The sequence below is a fragment of the Sminthopsis crassicaudata genome, chromosome 1 (assembly GCF_048593235.1).
Source record: "Sminthopsis crassicaudata isolate SCR6 chromosome 1, ASM4859323v1, whole genome shotgun sequence".
Lineage (NCBI taxonomy): Eukaryota > Metazoa > Chordata > Mammalia > Dasyuromorphia > Dasyuridae > Sminthopsis > Sminthopsis crassicaudata.
The window spans coordinates 89821350-89844681 of NC_133617.1; the positions used below are offsets into that span (position 1 = coordinate 89821350).

At 33.9% G+C, this 23332-nt stretch overlaps 1 long non-coding RNA gene across 2 annotated transcripts in view; it reads left to right on the forward strand.

Moving 5' to 3' along the window:
• LOC141540855 (uncharacterized) overlaps positions 1-15692 on the forward strand; it is a 31211-nt gene extending 15519 nt beyond the window's left edge. The window contains exons 2-4 of one of the 2 annotated variants that reach the window (XR_012481592.1): positions 2492-2726; positions 9631-9796; positions 15045-15692. This is a non-coding gene — a long non-coding RNA (uncharacterized LOC141540855). The remainder of the gene's footprint in view (positions 1-2491; positions 2727-9630; positions 9797-15044) is intronic. The other variant, XR_012481593.1, reaches the window with a different exon arrangement.
• Positions 15693-23332: the final 7640 nt, after the last annotated feature.

Genomic DNA, 23332 nt, shown 5'->3' on the forward strand with positions numbered 1-23332 from the left:
TCTAGTTCAAAGTGTTTGAAAAGCCCATCTTACTTCTCAAATTATATAGGGAGAAAGTATGTTTCTTAAGGAAGGAAAAAAAAAAAAGAAAGGACTTTTTCCTAAGCAAAGAATTCCCAATTATCACACATTAGAAGTAATTTATTGAGCAGTTCTTCCCTTCCTTTGCAATGGCATTTTCAAATACTGCCCTGGATCAGGAAGATAGTGGGAGAAAGAGAATTATTGTTGATTAAATTTACCAATGAGATTCTTGACCCATAATGTGTAAAATATGTCTATCTGAAAAGCAAATAATAAGCTATTTAATATAAAATATCTTTAGATCAGTAATGACAGTTTTGATATTTCCAACTAAATTTACTGAGAGGGAGATAGTCACAAGTTTCTTTAAATAAGCCACATGCTGATTGGCTGGCATGCAAATAGGAATCAGAAGATCTTTGCTTTTTCTTCAGTTCTGCTGTTAACTAGCTATGCAGCTAGGACATTTAATCTATCTAATGGGACCTTTGGTAATTATATCCCCCTCCAAAACAAAACAAGGATTTTATAACTTGAACTCCTTACCTATAAGGGTTGTTATAATAATTAAATTGGATAGTGTATGTGTGTGTGTGTGTGTAACTATAAAACACCAAGGACATGTTTCTTTTTAAAAATTTTAGTAGTAACATTTAAAGACTTAAAGGGCAGAACCATGATTTCACTGGTGTATACATCCCAATTTAATATTTGACCACATCAGTGCTTTATTCAATAAACTTCAATTGTTCTTTATGAATTGTTATATTAAACACAAGGTCCTATTTTTACCATTATTTGGATTCTAAAACAACAAGAGGCTTACCTAGACTCTTAGAAAAAGTAATTATCAAAGACAAAATTTAAACCTGGTTCTTCCTTACTATGCAATGAGTGCTTTATCTATTATGGCACATTAACTTTTCATAATGTATCATTTAAAAAAAAAAGTCTTTTTCTTTTATGACATAATCTTCATTAAGTTATACTAAATCTCTACAGTGGTTAAATTCTTTGAATTTCTCAAAACCATTTATTTAATAATTTGTATTATATTGAAAATATCTATGATAAAACTTAATGGTCTATAGTTACAAATAGCACTAGTATTTTTTCCTCTGAAACTTAAGATAGTCATCCTTCTGTAGTCCCTTGTAAGCTCTCTTATTTTCTAAGATCAGGGTACTTAGATTCAAATTCCAGTTCAACAATTCACTTAGACAAATAACTTAATTCTTCCTAGCTTAGATTTCCTAATCTATAAAATGAAAATATATCTTTTGGAGATCATTGAATGATGTTATCAGTTATTCCAATCCTATTTAAAGTAAGCAAAGACTCTAGGGAATGAGACTTTTTTTTAAATAATATATCTCAATATAATCAATCAATCAGAAGTATGAGCAATATGTGAATAAATCCTGCAATGAATTAGTGGAAATGTATTTAATATGAGTACATAAGAAAGTCTGTTCAGATTGACTGAGAAATTTGGTTGTGATCTGCTACTTTTAATAAAATAACAAAACAGTTAAAAACCCAAAATGTTTATGTGAGGAGAAAAAAAAAGTCCAGACTTTAAAAAATAATTGGTTATTAGAACTATGTCCAAACTGTGTATCAACTATCAAACTGTGCATACCCTTTGATTTAGCAGTGTTTCTACTGGATCTGTATCCCAAAGAGATCATAAAAAAGGGGAAAAGACCCATATGTGCAAGAATGTTTATATAAGTCCTTTTTGTAGTGGTAAAGAACTGGAAATTGAGTGGATGCCCCTCAGTTGAAGAATGGCTGAATAAGTTTTGGTGTGTAAATGTTATGGAATATTATTGTTCTTTAAGAAATGATCAGCAGGATGATTTCAGAGAGGGCTGGAGACACTTAGAGGAACTGATGCTAAGTGAAGTGAACAGACCCAAGAGAACACTGTATGCAGCAGCAAGATGATGTGATGATTAAACTGTGATGCATTTGGCTCTTTTCAACAATTAAGTGATTCAGGTCAGTTCCAATAGACTTGTGATGGAGAGAGATCCAGAGAGAGGACTATGGGAACTAAATGTGAATCACAACATATAGTTTTCACCATTTTTGTTGTTGTTTGTTTGCTTGTTTGTTTGATTTTCCCTTTTGATTTGATTTTTCTTGGGCAGCATTTTAAAAATGGAAGTGTTTAGAAGAATTGCACATGTTTAAGCTATATTGGATAATTGCTATCTAAAGGAGCGAGGTGATGGGGAAGGGAAAAAATTGGAACACCAGGCTTTGAAAGGGTGAATGTTAAAAACTATCTTTGCATGCATTCTGAAAAAATAAAAAGCTATTATTATTTTAGAAAAAATACTAATCATGTTCCTGAAAAGAAAAAGAAGAAGAAGAAAAAAAAAAAAGAATTGGTTAGGAGGATAAGATTAAATATCTTCATCTTAGACATTCAGTATCAAATCACCCTTTTCCCCCACAGACGAGGAGTTATGCAATTTCAGAAGATGAAAGAATACAGGCTTTCCCTAGTCATCCAAGCAATATTCCTGAAATAGAAAAAGCTGGCAATTGTATCTTCATCTTGAATCAAAGCTATATTGGACAATATGAATAAATGTAAAATCAAGATTCTTACCATTATCCCATTTAGAAAAAATACCCTGTGCCTAAGGAGAACATTTTGAAGACTCCAGCAAAAAGGACTTTCAGCTCCTGTGAGTTATTCTTTGTATTATTCTCTCTAATCTTGAACCTCCTTTCCCTAGGGTCCTATATGTACTAACGGGGAAGTTCATTACAGCTATTTGGTGGTATGCTTTGTAACAATTATAGCACTCTAGTAAATACTTATTTCTAAAAGCCAATTCAATCTGATGATTGACTAATTGACGTAAACTGATAATGGAGAAACACTCTGGTGGGAGGCTTATGATTTATATTATTAGAAAAATGCCACCCTTATGCCCCACAGTAAATATTTAAATCCTGAGAGGACCCAGTATCAACCCTCTGAGAAATTATTAATAAAATTGAAAGTCAAAGAAATAATCTTAGGTCATTGCTTATTCTTGAACTTTTAAATTTAAGGCTCAACAGTAGATCAACAGAGACATTATATGTAACAAACTTTGTTTATTGTAAAGATCAATGTAATTAATTAAATTTAATAGAAAACATTAATATGTGCATAGAAATGTTTCATGGATATATTTCCATTTGCTGTCATTGATAAATACATGAAGTTAGCTATAAATATAAAAGGCATTATTTGGGAATAAATGAAAGGCAGGCAGGAAGGAAAGATAGGAAGTAGGCCGTGTGGAAGGCAGGAAAGAAGGAAGAAAGAAAAATGAAAGGAGGAATACCCTTCCCATGCTTAATGGCTTACTATATTATTTCATTTACACACACATTCATGCACGTACATATACATACATACATACAAATAATAATCCAAAAACCCCATACTTCCTTGTGAATGCTTCCTCCACTGAAACAGAATAACATATTTCTCCTTTAGTAGATAATTTTAGCAATTGTTATGGTCAAGTGAATTTATTCCCTTGTGGTCAACACTTTGTTAGTGACCCTTCTGTTAGTAAGGCTGGTCCTTAGATAGTAGTCATTGATCTCTGGATTCCATTGAGTCTTTCTCAGCTTGGCAAAACCTGCCTGATTTTATTCTGTTTTGGCACAGATTACAAGAAGCCAGGGCTACCTTCATACATTATAAGAGAGGATTAGAGTAAAGCATTAGTGAAAGAATATTACGGTATACAAATCTACCTTTATGCCTGTGACCATACATGTGTACACACATATATACATCTTTAGATATCCATTGAACTGTTATTACTATCTAAAATGATGGCTGCTAGAGGAATGTTTGGTAAACTAATTCATGATGGAGGTATATCGGAGTCAAGTTGGTTAAAAAAGGTGTGTCTATATTTCTCTGTATGTAAGTATATAAAATTTTCTGTATATATTCAATGTTAGTTCAAGTTCTGTCATTTGCTTCCTTTATCCCATTCAGAAATCATCCTGAATCAAGATTTAATTTAAATTTAACTTCAACTTTTGATTGGTTATAAAACCTACATGTTTTTACAGAATTGGTGAAGAAGCTCATTTTTACCTCTAGCAATAACCAAAGAAAATGTTCTACCTCTGGAAGGGATACTTACCTCAGGATATTGACAACCTTTTTGTCCTTTGTGAGAAAATGTTTCCTCTCTCAAATTATTGACGCTGAACCAGTAAATGTGTCCCCTTCAGGAGCCATATACTGTAAATAACTCCCTCTTAAAGAGGGAAGCTTATTGGATTTTGACACCTGACAGCATGAGACCTTTTTAAAAACATAGTGAGGTTCAGTTTCCTCCTGCTTTTAAAAAGCCAAGTCAAGATTTTCCCTACTTTGAGGTGTGTGGTACGGAAATGGTGAGGGAACACCATTTAATAAAAAAAGCTGGAGAGAGCTCTAGAGAAAAGCAAAGTTTATTGTACCTTCTCAGGAGAAGGGCGTCTCACCCTTGGAGTAGACAATGGAAGAGAGGATGCGTCTCCTGTGGGCAGGACAGCACCTCTAATCCCTAATGCAACACGCCCCCTCCCACCACTGACCCTCATCCTCATTGGCTGAGAGTCTTACATTCTAAACGAGAGATCTACCCATGAAATTGAACTTGACCAATAAGTACATAGTTGCCCATATTTGGATGAAATAGGGAGATGATATCATAGGAGGGGAAGGCAATGCCCTTTGCTCAAACTTCAGAGTCCTTCAGGCCTACTGGAACTCTGAAGTAGATGAAGCCTTACTCGATTTTCGCAACTGTCTTGAGAGATCTCACCTCATCTCATTCAGAGGTAATTCAGTAGTGGAGATAGCTTCATCCTTAGACTATTCAATTCTGTATTTAATATAACAGATAATTAAAACAGAACAAAAGCTACCATTAGACCTCTCTTTCTAAATGCTATCTATCTTCAGTAGGATTGACACATGGAGCCACAGAAGAAAATGTTTGAATTAAATTTTTTGAATTAAATTTGAATTGAATTGAATTAAATTAAAAATTAAAAATACTCATTCAGAGTGATTCCAGCTTCAGTGTTTTCAGAGGCAAAGAAACTTTTTTCCCTTTCCCCTCTTTTCTTTTTTCCTCTTCCCTTTTCTTTTCTCTTTCCCTTTCCTTTTCTCTTTCCCTTTCCTTCCCTCCTCCTTTCTCTTTCTTCTTCCCTTCTCTTCCCTTTCCCTTCCCCCTTCCTTTTCCTTCTCCCTTCCTTTTCCCTCTCCCTTCCTTTTTCCTTTCTCTTCCTTTCCCTTCCCTTCCCATCTCCTCTTATCCCTTCCCATTCCTTCCCATCCCTTGCCCTCTATGTCTCCTTTCCACAATAACTTTAGGAACTTATCAAATACATCAATCATTGTCATCAATATATCCCTTTATGGGAGGTAATTATAGAAGGAAGATTAATTTGGATTCCTAGAAACTTGGGTATGAATACTTGCCCTATCATATACTACCTTTTGACTTCAAGCAAGATTCAGTTCCTTATCTGACAAATTAGATCCTTGGATTTCATAATGAAACATAAAAGTAGAACATTAGCAGAGATCAAACTTCAAGTTCTGTAAAACTATGATTACCATTGAGGCATTTTGGTCGCACATTGAATTTGACATCAGAAAAATCTGAAATCAAATACAATCTCAGACAATTACTAGCTCTGTAACTTTGACAAGTTAATTAACTTCTATTTGATTGAGGTACCTCATCTATAAAATAGGGGATATTAATAGAACTTACCTCCTATAGTTGTTGTGAGGAATAAATTAGATAATATTTGTAAAGTACTTTGAAAATTTGAATATGCTAAATAATCTTATTATAATTTTTTTTCATTGTGATCCTCCTGAACAGAAAAAAGTAATTTTCCTTAAGAACTCATAGACAAGTAGTGGTAGAAGCTGAATTATTTAGTGTTAGAAACAGAATTATTACTCTGGACTACCTTATAGATGCACATGAATGTGTGTATATGTGTGTGAGTGTGTGTGTGTGTGTTAATGAGTTCAGAATTTTTTTTAAATGCTACAAAAATGTTTAGTCAAAAGCACCAAACAAATCTTAATGATTATCTCCTTGAATTTTTCATTAACTGAAAAACTAATAGCACCAATACTAGGGGTACTAAGAAAAGCTAGATCATCTCTGCCAACTCTAAAATCATAGAGGAGAATTCTGACATTCTTTCCAAATAAAAGTGCAACAAATATAATTGTCACTTTTAAATAAGGTATGCATTTTGTCTTTTGCAAACTTTTGATCTTTAGTCAGAAAGATAGGGTGAGTATATACAGCTGTGTTCTATGTTGTCCCAACATAGTCATAGCTTCCAGAATCCTTACAGGAACTGAAGAGAGAATCAATATTCTTTCCATAATACCACTTGTTACAGAATATTGGGAATTCCCACAACACCAGACTGCCTTTTTATGTGAAGCACACTTTTAAATGATCACCTTTTAACATGAAGATGCTAATCTGTAATCCTAAGACTTCCTCAAACACTGGAATCTTCTAATTTAAATTTTTTTGGAAATATGTATTATATGACATTGAAAAGTTAACTGGAGCCCTGATGGAAAAAAGGGGAAGTAATTTAAAAAATGTTTCAGGCAAAAAGATTATCTATACATTTAGCAGTAAAAGTTTGAGAAAAAGGAAAAAAAAAAGGTCAGAGTCAAAGAAGGTACAATCTTCCCTGCCCCCCATAAAGAAATAACATAAACATAGCAACAGCTATACAGAGATAAGCCAAAATACTTGATTTAGTACAATGTGGGTATGTGCAGGATTGGAGACTGACATTCAGAGAAAATAGGACATGATAAAGGACGTCAACAGTAGACAGATGGAAGCAAAGATTGGAGGAAAACAAATAAAATTAATAAGACTTAAAGGGGAAGAGGGAAAAGGCAAGAGAAAATAGAAGTTTAAAACTTTCAAAGTAATTGTCTGAGGGAAGGAGAAGGCATCCCAGTAACATTTTAGAAATATCTCTCATTCCTATTGCTTAAAATTGAGGCAGAGTCCAATTTAGCAGCTTGTCATATTCACAATCACAAAGAATAGGGGGGCAGGAAGTGAAAACAATGACTAAGATGGTGACCAAGCAGTCAAGGTAGATGTGCTGTATACCACACAGTAGAGAAGAAGCCAGTAAACTGCCTATATTACCTAATTAAAAATTAGTGAGAAAATAATTAGATGAGATAAAATGGAACTACTTGTGCATTCAGAAGAGTTTGCATTAGCAAACAGTAGAATCTCTTCTTCATGTCAGAGAGAAACAGGACAGAATGATGGATGGAATCTCACTGATGTGAGATGAAGAGAAGTGGAGAATAGGTTGTGAAAGGCCATTTTTCCAATAAAATATGGGATAACACTCTCAGGTGATTCCCTTGACACAGGCAAGAAGGAAACATGGGAGTTTTGGGGAAGAATAAAAAAATATATAGAAAGCTATTCATTCAGAGAAACAGAATATACAATGAAAACAGTTTTGGAGATGTGAAGACATTAATTTCTTAATGTATTTTCATTACTTTATATTAGTCCAAGTCACCTTTTTCATAGTTGTTATGATTAGAATATAGATGACTATTTCCCAAGCATAAATTTGTAATCTGGAGTTCAATCATTTCAATGAACATATAAAGATTAGAAATACTCTGTAAATGGCTCAGGACACACAAGTAGAGGTCTACATAGGCATGGAGTCCTTAGGGATTTGGTTTGAATTCTACCTCTACAAAGCTAGCAGTATGATCATGGGCAAAACACTTACCTTAGCTTCAGGTTCCTCATCAATCTCTACTGTACAAGGGACTTGATAAAAACTGACTACTAATTGATTGCTTGACCTCGTATACCAGTGTTTAGTCCATTAAAACTGTAGCGAGCTGTCGTCTCCAGAAGCTGCTGGATCGCTCTCTGGGAAGAGATCTGCTGTGTCTTCTACTCAAATCTCTCCGACAGATTCTTCTTCCTGTAGAGAACCGTTGTCTCCAGGCAGTTGCTGTTAACTCTTGTCCTTAGAAGTGACTTCCCTTCCTGCAGAGAGCCCCGTCAGGCCTGATGTAATGCAGAGAGTCTTTTCTTGAATCCTGTCTCTGAATCTCCTCCAGCTCTTGTCCTTCTCCAGGCCGATCTGCTCTCTGCGCCCAGTGCTGTCTCTTTTTATCCTCCCAGAGAATGGGCGTGGGATAATGCAAGGGCTTCTGGTAAGAACCACCCCAGCCAATGAGCTTGTCCCCTCTATCTAGTCAACCTGAGTTCTCACCTTGTAATTGTCCAGAAAACCTCAGTTCTCACTTAGTAATCTTAACAAAAACAAATTTGCAAACATTAAATTTAAATATAAATGTATATTAAATGTATATTAAATGTATATAAATGTATATTATTATTAGCCAGTAGCAGGGAAGAGATTTGAACTTGGGCTTTATAAATCCTGATTTAGGAAATTTTTCAATATACCTTGGGTAGGGATTGAGCATGGACCAAAGAAAAAATTTTGCCTACTAATCCATTCTATCTAGAGCTTCAAAAATCACTTTTTTCTTTCCTTTGTGTTCCTACATACTTTCAAAAAATAAAAATCAACAGGAATTCCAATGAGAACAGTATCTCTAATTGGGCTTCATCCTTCTTAATTCAAATATATTTTCTAACAGCCAACATTAACTTATTTCTTTATCATTATATGATTTCATTGATGAGGAAGTGAGAGGATAGCTTACAGACCTAGAAGTGGAGTTTTCTTTGAGAAACTGAGACTTTGAGAAAAGGAACACAAGAGAACGAAACAGTAGCATCAACATCATTTTAGTCTATTTGAATTACATTGATTAGGAAGAAAAAAAGAAAGTGAAACACACAGAGACACATAGATATACATCACTTTAAAGAGATCTAAGCAGATGATCAGATATCACAAAAACCTAAAATGTCCCAATCTCCATACTCAGCTTATCTGTTTCCTTCTTCTGTCACAAATTTAATCCAGACTGAAGGAAGAACCCAAAGTACTAGGTTTATATTTCCTTCAAAATGAGCTCATATGGCATTTGAGGGGAATATAAAATTATAAGGTACTTCATTTTGTAAGGGGCCAGGTTTTGTCATCTAGCATACTTCAGGATTCTAGTTCAAGAATGCAACATATATTCCTGCATCTTACATATTAGAAAACAATGCTAGAAGACATCTTTAAATTTAATATTAGAATGGGTGAATATATATATATACATATATATATGTATATATATATATATATATATATATATATGTATATGCACATGTGAGTATGTACAAATATAACCACATATATAATATTAGGAATAATATGTGTATATGTGTGTGTTTATAATTTCAAAGAAGAAATATGTGGATATATATAAGTGTTTATGGTTGTGTTATTGTTTGTCCTTCATTTTTGTAGAGAACTAGTGACTTCTAGGGGTGATATGCTGATTTATATGTGAAGTGGATTTACTTGAGACAGTGTTTGCCCAATCATCAGCCTTACTCTTTTCCCCAGAATCAATGAAGCCTAGTGAGAAGGCAAAAGCCTGATGATGAACCAGGATGTGGTGGATGACCTTGCTGTCTTTAATGTCTGATCAGGGCCAAAATACTCCAAAAGTAGCTGCTTCAGCCATCATTATCATTGGAACAAATACTTCTGATCCATCAGTTCCACTGGGGTAAGTCTTCACATGCTTGGGGTAGAAACTCCACTAACTCATTGACAGATGTGAGGCTTGTCAACCGCCCTCAACCTAATTTAGCCCTTCTGCCAAGATGGTTTCCTGGAGTGTGGCTACTGGGAATGTTACATATGCACAACTACGTATGTATGTATTTATATCCCATATATATACGTATGATATATATATATATGTGTGAATATGTATATATAAATTATATAAAATTTATATATATATATATATATATATATATATATGTATGTATATCTATCTGTCTATCTATCCCTCTAACATCTATATTTACACAAAATCATAAAATTGAGTGAGAGGCCTAATGAACATATATATGTTCTCTAATCTCCTATAACCATTACAACTTATCAAGTATCAACAAACAATGGTTCTATTAAACAACTATAAAAATAAACAGCAATATATTATTCGCTCTTTTTGATGGTCTTTCCTTTTCTTGTTGATGTCTCCCCACTTCAGTCTCCAATATCAAGGTTGAATACTTAGTTGGCTTTGATTAATTACAGGTTTGAAAAATTGTGTTTTTGAAAAAATTTAGGGTTTGAAAAATTGACTTGAATGTCTCTGCAAAGAGGCATCAGCTCAGAAATGTTTACCTGATCATCTCAGTGTTTCCTTCTCTGAATCTGTAGTCTCCTTAGTAGAAGAAACCTCACTTTTCTATCTGTAGACCATTCAGGTCAGTAAAACAGCTTCCCTTCCTCAGGTTCCAGTCAATTATGTTGCTGGCTTCAGCTTCCTATAGCCACCAACCAATGCTCAAGAGTTCTATTTTGCTCTTGGTAATGGCCACAGATTTATCTTCCCAAACTCAGGGAAAGTATTCTATCTTGTCATTTCTTAGCCTTCCATCCCAAAATAGCTGCACCTGACTGGGAAGCACAAAGGAATTAAAAAAAAAAAAAGCTATTCAAATGAAATGATTAATATATCATCGAGAGGAATATAGTGATCATTTAATTCACCCTTCTTATTTACCATCTTGTGTAATTGTATACTATAAATACCAATACTATGTACTAGTCAAATAATTAATTGAATTTATATATTGATAGAGAACTTGTGATATCAGTATTATAGGACAGGATTTCCCATTCACAACTCCTTTTTGCTAAGAAATTTTTACATGACCATGATTATATAGGTATATAAATAGGTATACAAACCAAACATCTATCATAATTTTGTGACTCCCCATTAAGTTATGAGATCCCATATGGTGTCAGAAACTATAGTTTAAAAAGCTGAGTTAAAGAGTATTCTGTCCAGGGGAAAAAGCCCTATTAATAAAGACAGTAAACCATCTGACTAAGATAGATTTTACAGATTTGATTTAGATAGTAAGAGGTTAAGTAGATGAGTCCAGGGTCCTAGAGTTAAAAATTTTCAGAATTTTAGATTTGAATCTAAGTGGATTGCTATTACTTGTCATAAACTCCAAAGGATCTAAGATCTTTTTAATATAGGTTATCACCTTAAATAAAGTAGATAATAATTCATTTATTCATTCCTACAAATTTGTGTCATCTCATAATTTTTGTGCAGGTTTGTAACAGAATAAGTTGAAGACTTTCTTCAAATACACATCACAGTTTGTGGATTCCAATGAAGCATCTCTATCTTTCTTTGTCTTTATCCCTCTGTTCATTTTTGCCTTTTTTTTGTTTTTCTCTGTCATCTGAATCTGTCTTTGTGTGCCTTTTTCTTCTCTCTCTGTCTCTGGCTCTATTTCTCTTTCGTGCAGATATATAAACTCCTTTTTTTTCCTCTCTTTCCATTTCATTTTCTCCTTCCATATGATCAGTTCAGCTTTCCAGTTATGCATTTCCTTAATTAATTTCTTCATTTGTAATGTGTAATTATGTTCATTCTCTTTATCAACATCTTTCTTTGAGTAATCATCAATTTTATTGCAGGGGTAATGGAGAGCGAGAGAGCGAGAGAGTGAGAGCGAGAGCGAGAGAGAGAGAGAGAGAGAGAGAGAGAGAGAGAGAGAGAGAAGAGAGAGAGAGAGAGAAAGAGAGAGAGAGAGAGAGAGAGAGAGAGAGAGAGAGAGAGAGAGAGAGAGAGAGAGAATGGTCCTTCTGACCAGTTGCTGGAGTCCCTGACATTCTCCTGGCTGAGAACTCTCAAATTCCCCATCACAGAGGCACATGCATGCCCCAAGTTTACTGCTGGCTTGACCTTTTTATTGTGTGGTGCTCTATACTTTACTCTCTTCCCAGTGAGACAGGCCTTTTCTGTCATGTTCTTAGTTTTTCTTGGGCTGAAAAATCATTTTACTCTGATCTTTCATGGTTGTGATGCTCTATAATTCTTTTGATGGTTTCATTTTATAATTTTTTGGAGGAGAAATTGGGAAAGTTCAAGTGAGTCCCTGCCTTTACTCTGCCAAATGGGCCCACACCACAGGACCTTTGATTACCTCGTATCCAATAACATCATTTTGAAAATTATGGACCAAATCTTATAAGATACCATTTATTGGAAAAAATTCAAAGTACTATAAAGAAATTATAATTGACTTAATGACAAGATTAAGATGGCATGGATTAATGATAGCCTCTGTTAAACCAAAGGTCTGGAGGATTTAATGAATGAGAAGCTCACTGTGGATCAATAAACTGTACGTGATTCAATCCAAAAAACATTATTAGGTACTCACTATATGAGAAATTTTTATTATCCCTAGAATAAAATAAAAACTGCAAATCACAGAATTTGAGAATTGGTGGAGACTTCATAATCCTCTCTTATAACCTATAAATGAAATGAATTTACAACATGATATATCCCTTATAAAGACTGATTATCCAGCCTTCACTTGAAAATATCCAATAGGGAACCACCTATCATTCAAATTTTTGATTTCTCTAATTGCTAGAAAGTATGTGGCCCTTTTTTGTCAGGAAATCTAATTATTAAAAAATCTAAATTTATCCCCCCCATTTCTGTTTAAATTTACCCCAATTCTATGCATTTCTGCTGCTTGGAGACAGATTAAAATAAAGTCCAATTTCTTTTTATATGTTCTTCCTTCAAACAATTTCTTTTTTTTTCCTTCAAATAATTTAAGACAACTATCATGTCTTCCTGAAGCTAAATATGCCAAGTTCTTTTTAGCATTACTCATGTGACAAAGACTCAGGGCTTTACACCACCCTTATTGCTCTCTTCTGAACATTCCCTATCTGTCAACATTTGTCTTAAACTGTATTTTTCAGAATTGAATACAGGACTCTGGATTAATTCTCACCAGAAGAGGCTACAGTGGAATTATTAACTTTCTAATCACCAAAGCTATGGCCCTCTTAAAGATTCCTAATGAACCTTTCATTTTAAAAGGATGAAAGAGAAAACATGAAGTACCTAAAAATAACCACAGATTAGTCATCAAAAACTCTAAATTAACTGTCACCCAAAAGTTGTATTATAAATGATATCTTCGAGAACCCTGCATCCCCCTCTCACAAGTGGAAGTACCAAATAGAGGGGAAGTACCAAATATACCTAGACTATTCTGAGAATCAATGGTATTGACCTCTTATCTAGTTTTAGACAAAAGCCAGCTCCACATGTATGCATATTACAGACTCATCCATCATGTGAATTAGAAGGGACCTTATGAACTATCTGATCCTGATACTGCTCCTTTCTTCCACATACAACATGAGAGGGCTTTACCTTAAAGAAGAAAAACTGTTTCCACAATATAATTGGCCCATATGATTTACCCCAGTTTCCCTTAAATAGTTTCTTACTCATCCAAGGGCTTGATGAGTGTCAGCAAAAAGGAATCACAGCTTGCCAGACTTGGTGGAGTCCTTAAACCTTTTTAATTAACTCCTCCTTTCCTAGATGACCAAACCAATTTTCCATTGGAGCTGAGGAAATCATGAAGACAAATAAACTAGATGTCACTGTGTGCTAGTTGTATATGCTTGCTGTGCTAGGCCAAAATACCTCTTTGTTTGAAATCTTCAATTACTTAAAATATACTCTTAAGAGTTTGAAACATGAGGCCATTACTGAAATGAATAAGAACTTAATCTAGGGTATATAAACTTATTTTCTTAAAAAAATGTCAAGACATGGATTCTTTTCACTACCCTAAAATAACTCCTCTGAACTTTCTCTACATTATCAATGCCATAGCATCATAACATGTCACATCACATCATACAAATCATATCACAGAATAGAATAGTATAACAATATAATTTGAATTTATGTAACAAAAAACTTAAATCTGTTGTGTTCAATCTACAAATGAAGAAACTAAGATAAGATGATATGGTATAAAATGTAATATTAATTTGGAATTAAGAAAAAGGGAATTTGAATTCTTGCTAGGTGGATCATCATGGTTCATTCGAATAACTTGTCTAAGTCTTAGTTTCTACATATGTAAAATTAGGATAACATTTATAATCCCTCCCTTGAAAAATTATGTTAAGGAAATTATTTTCTAAATCTTAACAGTCCTATTGTGATGTGAACTGTTATTATTAAGACTCAAGAAAGGTTAAACAATTTATCTAAAGTTCCATAGAAATAGTGTTGTCTCTTAATTGGGTTTTCTGATTCCCAATGTCTGATCTGTCAAATTGTCATGTGATAATTTTAATTTTTTCAGTTGCATGTCCAATTCATCCATCTTTTTTTCTATTTATGTTGATATAAAAATTAAAAAAAAAATTCTCCCAAGTACTGCTTTTATTGAATCCTATAAATTTTAGCTTATTGGATCATTTTTGTCATTTGAAAAATTAAATTATTGATTGTTTTTGTTTTGTTCCTTGACTCATTTATTTTTTAATATAAGATTAATTTTCAGTTAATTTTAATATATCTTTCCACCACCCTTTGTGAAATATAATTTTATATTACATTATGATCAGAAGTACATTTAACATTTTTGCTTTTCTCCATTAATTTGAGGGTGTTTTGCTCTATAACATTATAAAATTTTGGATAGGTGTCATGTGCTTCTGAGAAAAAAATCCCATCCTTTCTCTTCCCACTCAATTTTCTCCAAAAAGTCTGTTATATTCAAGTTTTCTGATATTCTCTTCACCTCCTTAGTTTCCTTCTTGTTTATTTTATTTATTTATTTTTTGGTTGGATTTATCAAGCTCTGAAAGGAGCTCTATTATATAACTTCTCCTTTAAGAATGTGGGCACTGGTATTGCTACTGGGTTTGTATTCCAGAGATCTTAAAGAAGTATAAGGGACCTGTATGTGCAAGAAAGTTTGTGGCAGCCTCTTTGTAGTGACCAGAAACTGGAAACTTGAGTGGATGCCCATCAGTTGGAGAATGGCTGAATAAATTGTGGTATATGAATATTATGGAATATTATTGTTCTGTAAGAAATGACCAACAGGATGATTTCAGAAAGGCCTGGAGAGGCTTACATGAACTGATGCTGAGTGAAATGAGCAGGATCAAGAGATCGCTGTATACTTCAACAACAATACTGTATGATGATCAATTCTGATGGATGAGGCCCTCTCCAACAATGAGATGAACCAAATTAGTTCCAAAGGAGCAGTAATGAACAGAACCAGCTACACCCAGCGAAAGAACTCTAGGAGATGATTATTAAATACTACATAGAATTTCCAATCCCTCTATTTTTTTCCTTCTGCATTTTTGACTTCCTTCACAGGCTAATTGTACACTATTTCAAAGTCCAGTCCTTTTTGTACAGCAAAACAACTGTTTGGACATGTATACATATATTGTATTTAATTTATACTCTAACGTATTGAACATGTATTGGTCAACCTGCCATCTGGGGGATGGGGAAGGAGGGGAAAAATTAGAACAAAAGGTTTGGCAATTGTCAATGTTGTAAAATTACCCATGCATATATTTGGTAAATAAAAACTATTAAAATATTAAAATAAAGAATGTGGGTGCTGTATCACTTAATGCATACATATTTCATTTGTGATGCCTTTCTGGCAAGATGCAGTTTCCTTCCTCACTTCTTTTAATTAAACCTGTTTTTGCTTTTACTTTATCTGAAATCAGGATTGCTACCCCTACTTTTAAATTCATTTATTTATTTTGCTTTAGCTAAAGCATAAGAGATCCTGCTCCAAGCCATTATTTCTCCTGGGGTGGAGGGGGGACTGGTTCAGGCTTCTTGTGCCAGCAGCTACAGTCCCTGGATGTTTGCCTAGTGCTGTACTGATTTTACTATAGGGCCCACAGGGGATCTTCACATTTCATGCTGTACTGGGGAGAGGGTGGCAGGTGTTGCTGGAGGACTTAGGGTCTACTACCCTTGACAATGGCTATCAAGCACCATTGACAGATGGTTTCTGGTGTTGCTAAGGTCAGTTTCTGCATTTCCCCAGGGATTCACTGAAGCACATGGTGATCTTGCTATTGGCAACTGGTCCAGGGATAAGCTGAAGCATCAATGGACTTCTTTTCCTTTCATTAAGATTGAATTTGGCCCTTTGCAACTTCCTTCTATCCATAGTTTTCCTTTCTAGGATTAAATCAAACATATGTCTAATGCTTCTTTCATATGACAGCACTTGAAATACTTGAAGACAGCTGCCATATCTATCCCTAACTCTGCTCTTCTCCATGACAAAAAACAAGCAAACAACAATCTAATTCTTTCAACTACTCATTCAATGACACACAATTTTCAGTGCCTTAATCAAATTGGCTCCCATATTAAAATTTTTTCTAGAACATTCAGCAGTCTTCTAGACATGATAAGTAGATCTGAACATGGTATTCCAAATGTACTTAGAACCAGGTAGGATATAATGATTCTCTTGGTTCCCTTCAGCTGAAAATTATTAATTCTATAACAATTTCATTTTTACTTTTTTAGATCACATACTACCTTGTTTATGAGCATTTTGATATATTTTGAGCATGCCTGATATATATCTTTTAGACTGCCCTAACATTTCATCCTGTGTAAAAGAAAGCTATTAATTCCCTCTGCACCTATATTGGGAGAATAAAATGTGTGAAAGTGTGTGAAAGTTTTATCACTATTAATTTCTTTTAAAGTGTAAAATTCATTTTTTTTCCTCTGTCTTCCTCCCCTCTGGGTACATTTCAGGGCTCTCATGTGGGCTAGTCTAGTAACTCAAGTCACCATTTGTAGCTGGGCATCATTGAGTACCACACTTGAGTTTCTCTATCATTCCAAATTACATTCTAATTGTCATACAGATCAAATAATGAAAACATCACTAAAGCCCAAGAAGTAGTTCATATTTAAAATACAAGCTCTCTTTGAACTTTTCACAGTCCCTAGAATATTCTTAATCTTTCCTCTTTGGTCTTTGTTTGCGCTGTCAAGATTAAAAATTGGAGTTTTTTAAGAAAAAGTCTGGCACTGAAACTAAGCAATCATTTGGACACTATTAATGTGGCAGGTCAGCTTCACTTTGTTTAGTGGAACATATTATGCATGAGGAATCCCAGTTCAAGGATTTATCTAAATTGGCTCTATTATAGTAGATGACAGCAAAGGGATTTCTTTCAAAATTAGCTTATGTCTTCTTAAGCAGAGTGAATTATCCTCAACTCCCTGGAAATCATCTAAAACCATTTCCATGAACACTGGCTCTTGAGAGAATTTGTAACTCAAAATTTAATAAAATAATTTCAAAAATTAATAAATAAAACTAAATTAAAACAAAAACAGTGCTTCTAGTAGAGGTACTTGTACTTTTTTTTTCCTTCCTTCCTTCCATTCTTCCTTCCTTCCTTCCTTCCTTCTTTCCTTCCTTTTTTTTTCTTTTTTTCCTAACCTACATGATCACAATCCTCAGTTATTTCTACACTTTGCTCCTGCCCCATCCTATTTTCCCAAACCTAATAATTTAGAAACCGCAATTGTCATTTTCTAAACTCTATTCCCATCCAACTCAAGCCAACCTAATGAATGACCAACTATAAACAATAATCACCATTTCCACAGTGCTTTCCAGAAGGCCTGTCCCAGGGATAACAATTTTGCTTTCACTTTTAGGCTTCTTTTCTCACTCCTTCAACCTTTTTGTATGCACTGAAACTTCAGCCAGAGTACACAGCTTCCTTTCTCACTCTTTCTAGTAATACGTGTACATTCATTGATACAAATCACACACACACACACACACACAAATACACTATACTTTGGTTATAGAGTGAGACATTGTTCTATTCAAGTCTAGAAAACCTTAGGACTAGAGTAGTTCTATTTTTGTTGTTGTTGATGTTTTAATAATATGCAAAGGCTCCTCCTCAGAAAACTGAATTTTCTAGTTTTGAAGCTTTGAAACAGAAAATTCATTTGAAAGTTTTAAAAACTTGACAAAGTCTGAGTAAGGGCCAAAGCTAGGGAATAGACACCATATGAACAGAATAACACACACAAAAAAAGTTAAAATATTTAGTGGGTTCCTTTTCACCTACATTACAATTACTTTCCATAAACAGTGAGATATGATCTGAGTTTTAAAGGAAGAAGCATATTCTTTGATTAAGAAGTTAAGGAGTACATTCTAGGAATTCTGGAGTTGGGGGTAACCATGTAATCTAGGGTTACAGCCAGTATGCTGATTTCAGAAAACAAGTATACCAGTTTTGCTAGAGTTTATGCTAAAAGGAAATGTTATCTTCTTAGTAGGATTAGGATATATTGTGAAATACTAAATTCTAGTATAAAGATTTTGTATTTTACAGTAGAGTACTGAGACTGCTTGAAATAGTGGGTAGGGGGCTGGCTATTGAGAGACACATCCTTGATTTATCAGTTTTTTTTTTTTTTTTTTCCCCTGACCCATAGTGGCTAGATTACTTTGATGAAGTCCCTTATACTATCAATTCCCCAAGGGAAATATCAAAAACTCTGAATTGCAAAAGAGTAATGGGATTTCTATATGTGGATGGGTTTAGAGAAGGCATTCTTGGTATTATAGAGTCACTGAAGATTTCTGGGTAAGAGAGCAAAATGGTAAAAACTATAATTGGGGATATTTTTGAGGCAGCTATGTTGAGTAGTTATTACAGAAGAAAAACCAAGTGGGAGATTATTACAATAGTGCAAGGTGTCAGTTATAGTCATCTTAAATATACATGGAATAAATGAATATAGAATAGTCATTGGGCCAAAATGACAGAATGATGACTTATGTTTTTATAATATCTTAAAGTTTATCAAGCCATTCTTCATAGTGGCTCTTGAAGATAAATAGATCAAATATCATCAGAGATATGAGGAAACAAGGGATCCATAAAATTGTAACAAATTTTTCTCAGTCTTTTGACAAATAAGTAGAGGTGCTATGACCCAGAGATATATTACTATATTCCATGAACAATGCTTTTTCAGTTCTTCAAAGGTACCTGCCGAGATTCCCATTGTCGTACAATAGTATCCATTTATTTACATAGTGTGTCAAGACTATGTTTTCCAGAGCTAAGTCCCAGCAAGCAAGCTGTGCCCTGAGTTTGGAAAAACAACAGAAACTCCCTAGACTTATCCATGATCATTATATTGCTTTGACCAGCCTCAGTTGTTCTCTGATCTCAGATGTGCACCGCACAAGTTTGAACAAGCACACATGTATCAGTCATGAAGTCCTGGTATGAATCAAACTTGTATCATTGTTTTTGTTACCCTTCCAAATTTTCAGAGCTTCAACTCAGTATGCAGCCATAAGCATAAGTATCACAAAAGAAAAAAAATTGTTAAAAACTACAATTAGTAGCATTATTTAGGCAGCTATGTGGAGTATTCATTTAAAAAGGTGGACTAAATGGGAGACTACAGTAGTATGTCAATTATGATAATCTTAAATATATATTAAATGAATAAATGAATGTAGAATAGTTAGTTATTGGACTAAAGTGATAGAATAATGACTTATGCCATGTCTACATTAGGGAGTTGATTTCAGCACATGTCTCCTTCCTTGCAAGCCATTTCACTTTGAAATTAAATATTTCTTTAATGACTCTAACATGCTCTGTTCAGCTCCAGTCATTCACAGGTTAGAGGCTGATTCTATCTGGTTGACAAGTGTTTTTAAGATTTTAAAAGTGTTTTACACATTATCTCATTTTTTCCTTACCTTACCTTTATAAGACACACACTTCAGGTATTATTATCTCCATTTTGCAAATAAGAAAACTTCCCAGAGAGTTAAAGCCACCGACACTTGTATGAATTAAAAAGGCTCAGAAGTGGGATTCAAAACCATATCATTCAGCCAGCTGTTTAATGAAATGTCTGGGACATGGTAAATGTTTGCTGAACGAATCCAGGTCCAGCATTATTTTTACTATACTCAACTTTCTGTCAGCTAAGGGTATGGCATTAGAGTTGATGTCACAAAGCCTGAGTTAAAATCCTCAGCCATTTACTAGTTTTATGGTCCTGGAAAAGTCACTTAATGTTTGTCTACTTCTGTTTCTTCATTTTTAAAGTAGTACTACCTATCTCTAAGGGTTGTTGTGAGAATAAAATGGAATAATATTCATAAGGTGCCTTAGAACCTTGAAAGTATTATATAAATGTTAGAAATTATAATGAATATATATGTTTATCATCAGAATTAAGATTCAAATATAGATACTTGTATCTTTTTTCTCCAAGTGAGAGAATATGAATGGATTTTTTTTCAATCCATCTTTGAAATCCAAATTGATTAATGGTAAATCTGTTACCTCTTTGTAGAACATCACATGATACTAACTGTTGAATGCCACTGGATACACAATGAATCACTTCTTTTTCCTCTTTCTTGGAAAAATTTCAAATGACTCATAAGATGAACAAGAAGACATTTTCCAAAGGGGTTTACTGAAATTTATTGAGATTTAATCCAAGTTAAAATGAAACTATGGTCCAAATCTATATTTTCATTATTTTTCCCTCAGACTTTCTAAATCTTCAATTTGGGATATGATAGCTGTAAGGATTAGGTTACTGAAGGGAAGCATTTGCTCAATAAAAAGTTGTATGCTTCCATTGCTGGAAACAAGAAAGGAAAGGGAAAGGCTGAGAAGGGTAGGGCAAGGAAGGAGAGGGAAAAAAAAAAGTAGGCAAAAATGGAAAGGAAGGGAAAGAAAGGGGAAAAAAGGGAAAAGAAAGGGAAAGGAAGGGAAGGAAAATTGTGTATGTGTGTGTATTTGCTTTCACAAGTGAAGTAGTAATTTTAAAAAATCAGATTTCTTTATCTCCATGGTCAGTCAAATGCAATGGGACTCCTGTGAAATATACTAGATTTAAATTACAAGAGGTTTGGTGGTAGGTTAGGTCTAAATACTTTATGCTGTCAACCAATATGTCAAAGCTGGCAAACACTCAGAAAACCAGGCTGCTATGTCTCCAATGCCATCTGTGTCATTTTGGCATGAAGCCTGATACTTGAGATGGAACTTTTGTTTGTCTCCTTGTCTGAAGAAAGTGTGAAAGGCATAGCATTAGAGGTGCTTGTCTCAGAGTAGATAATGTAGAGCCCTAAGTAGGAGGGATTATAACTTTAATACAGAAGGCAAGTGAACAAACATATCCCACAGCACATGACCATAGAAACCTAATACTATCTATTCCAATATTTTAAATGAATGAACATAGATAATATGCTACCACAGAACAAAGCTCTGATTTGGTTTTTGTGTGATATGGGTTCTATTCCTGGCTTTTACTGAGAAATAAACTATGTGACCTTGAACTATCCACATAGGCTCTAATTTATTTTATTCTATAAAATGGAAAAACTATACCTTTACAACAAAAATAAGAATAATGTTGTAAGTACATTAAATATTCCATATGAAAAATAATTCCATATGAAATGCATAATGATGAGAAGCATCATAGTTTTGTGGGTAAAACAAAAATACAGGTCAAGTTACATGTCTTAGATCAGTTCCTTATATCAATCCCATTCTATGCTTAAGCATCTACTAAACAGAAATAAAAAATACTAGTTTTACTTATCTTACAAGGTAATTATAACAAAGAGCTTTAAAAATATTTTAAAACTTTGATTAATGTAAATTGTAAGAGTGTTTGGAGGAATCTGTTGTTCTGCATCTATGCAGTATTATTAGATAGACGCTTAACCCTATTAATTTTTCAAATAAGGAAATGGGAAATGGAGGCTCAATGAGGTTACATGGTTTATCCAAAGTAAAACTTAATTTTAGGCTGCATTGACAGAAGTAAAAGCAATGACACAAAGTCTAACAAGGATGGAAGCAAGAGGCAGCAAGTAGCCTTGCTGGTGGCATCCTAAAGCACACAAAGTTGAGTAGTTAAAATAGTTCAAAAATATAAGTTTTGGTTCCTGTCACAATTTGCTAAGGCCCAATTTATGTTGTTGTCCATGGTACTGAAGACATCCAAGTCTTGTAGTAAGCCACTCAGCATAGTGCTGATAGCAACCAAGCAGCTTGGTACATAGTTAGCCATGATGTTGGCCAGGATTGGTCCTCATGGCATTTTAGCACTACATTGACATCACTACTATTAACATTGAGAACTGCCAAGAAGAGCAGCAGTTTTAATTACCCTGGCCATATTGTAGACAAGTAGAAAACAGGTAGGAGGCACTATCCTTATTACAATGCAGTTTGTTATACTGAGGACAAATCAATACTCAGGATAAACTAGCTTTAGATCTTATTTTAAAAATCTAATGGAACTATAACCTCTATTAATTTCAGCTTCATATATAAAATGAAAATAATAATAATAACCTTTAACTAATAGATTGGTTTGAGGTTAACATAGCAAACACAAAATTAACTATAAGTAACAGATATTATAATTAGTCATTAATGATAATCTTTAGCATGGTGAGAGTAACAGAAAAACATTCAGAGCAGAAAGATTTTTGCTATATTGCAAATGAAATTGGGTTTTCAAAAAATGGAGGTATCTCTCTAGATGTGGTGAGTTTTTACTCTTTCTGAGCTATTGAAGACAAGAGAATACCAGGTATGTATTAGTTGAGTCACTTCAAATCAGTAGCCTTTGATGAAAATTAAATCTCTGGAAAGTCAACTCCTAGAGTCTTGTAAGAGGCCCTTCTGTCATCTATAATTAGAGGAAATAGACTGGTTAGATAAGAGGACAGAACTAGTAATCATTTTGGATCAGGACTAAGACTATAGAGAATCTTTTTTCTTTTAGTAAGTTTATTTATTTTTAATATACACTACTTTATGAAGCAAGTTGGGAGAGAAAAATAAGAACAAAAAGGAAAAACCATGGGAGAGATTTAAAAAAAAAAAAAAAAAAAAAAAAAACAGAAAAAAGAAGTGAACATACTATCTGTTGATTTGCATTCAATCTCCTTAGATATTTTTCTGGTTGCAGATAGCATTTTATATCCAAAGCCTATTGAGATTGCTTTGGATCACTGAACACTGAGAAGAAGCAAGCCTGACATACTTGATCATTGTACATTGTTGCTGTTATTGTGTACAATGTATTCCCAGATCTTCTTGTTTTGCTCTG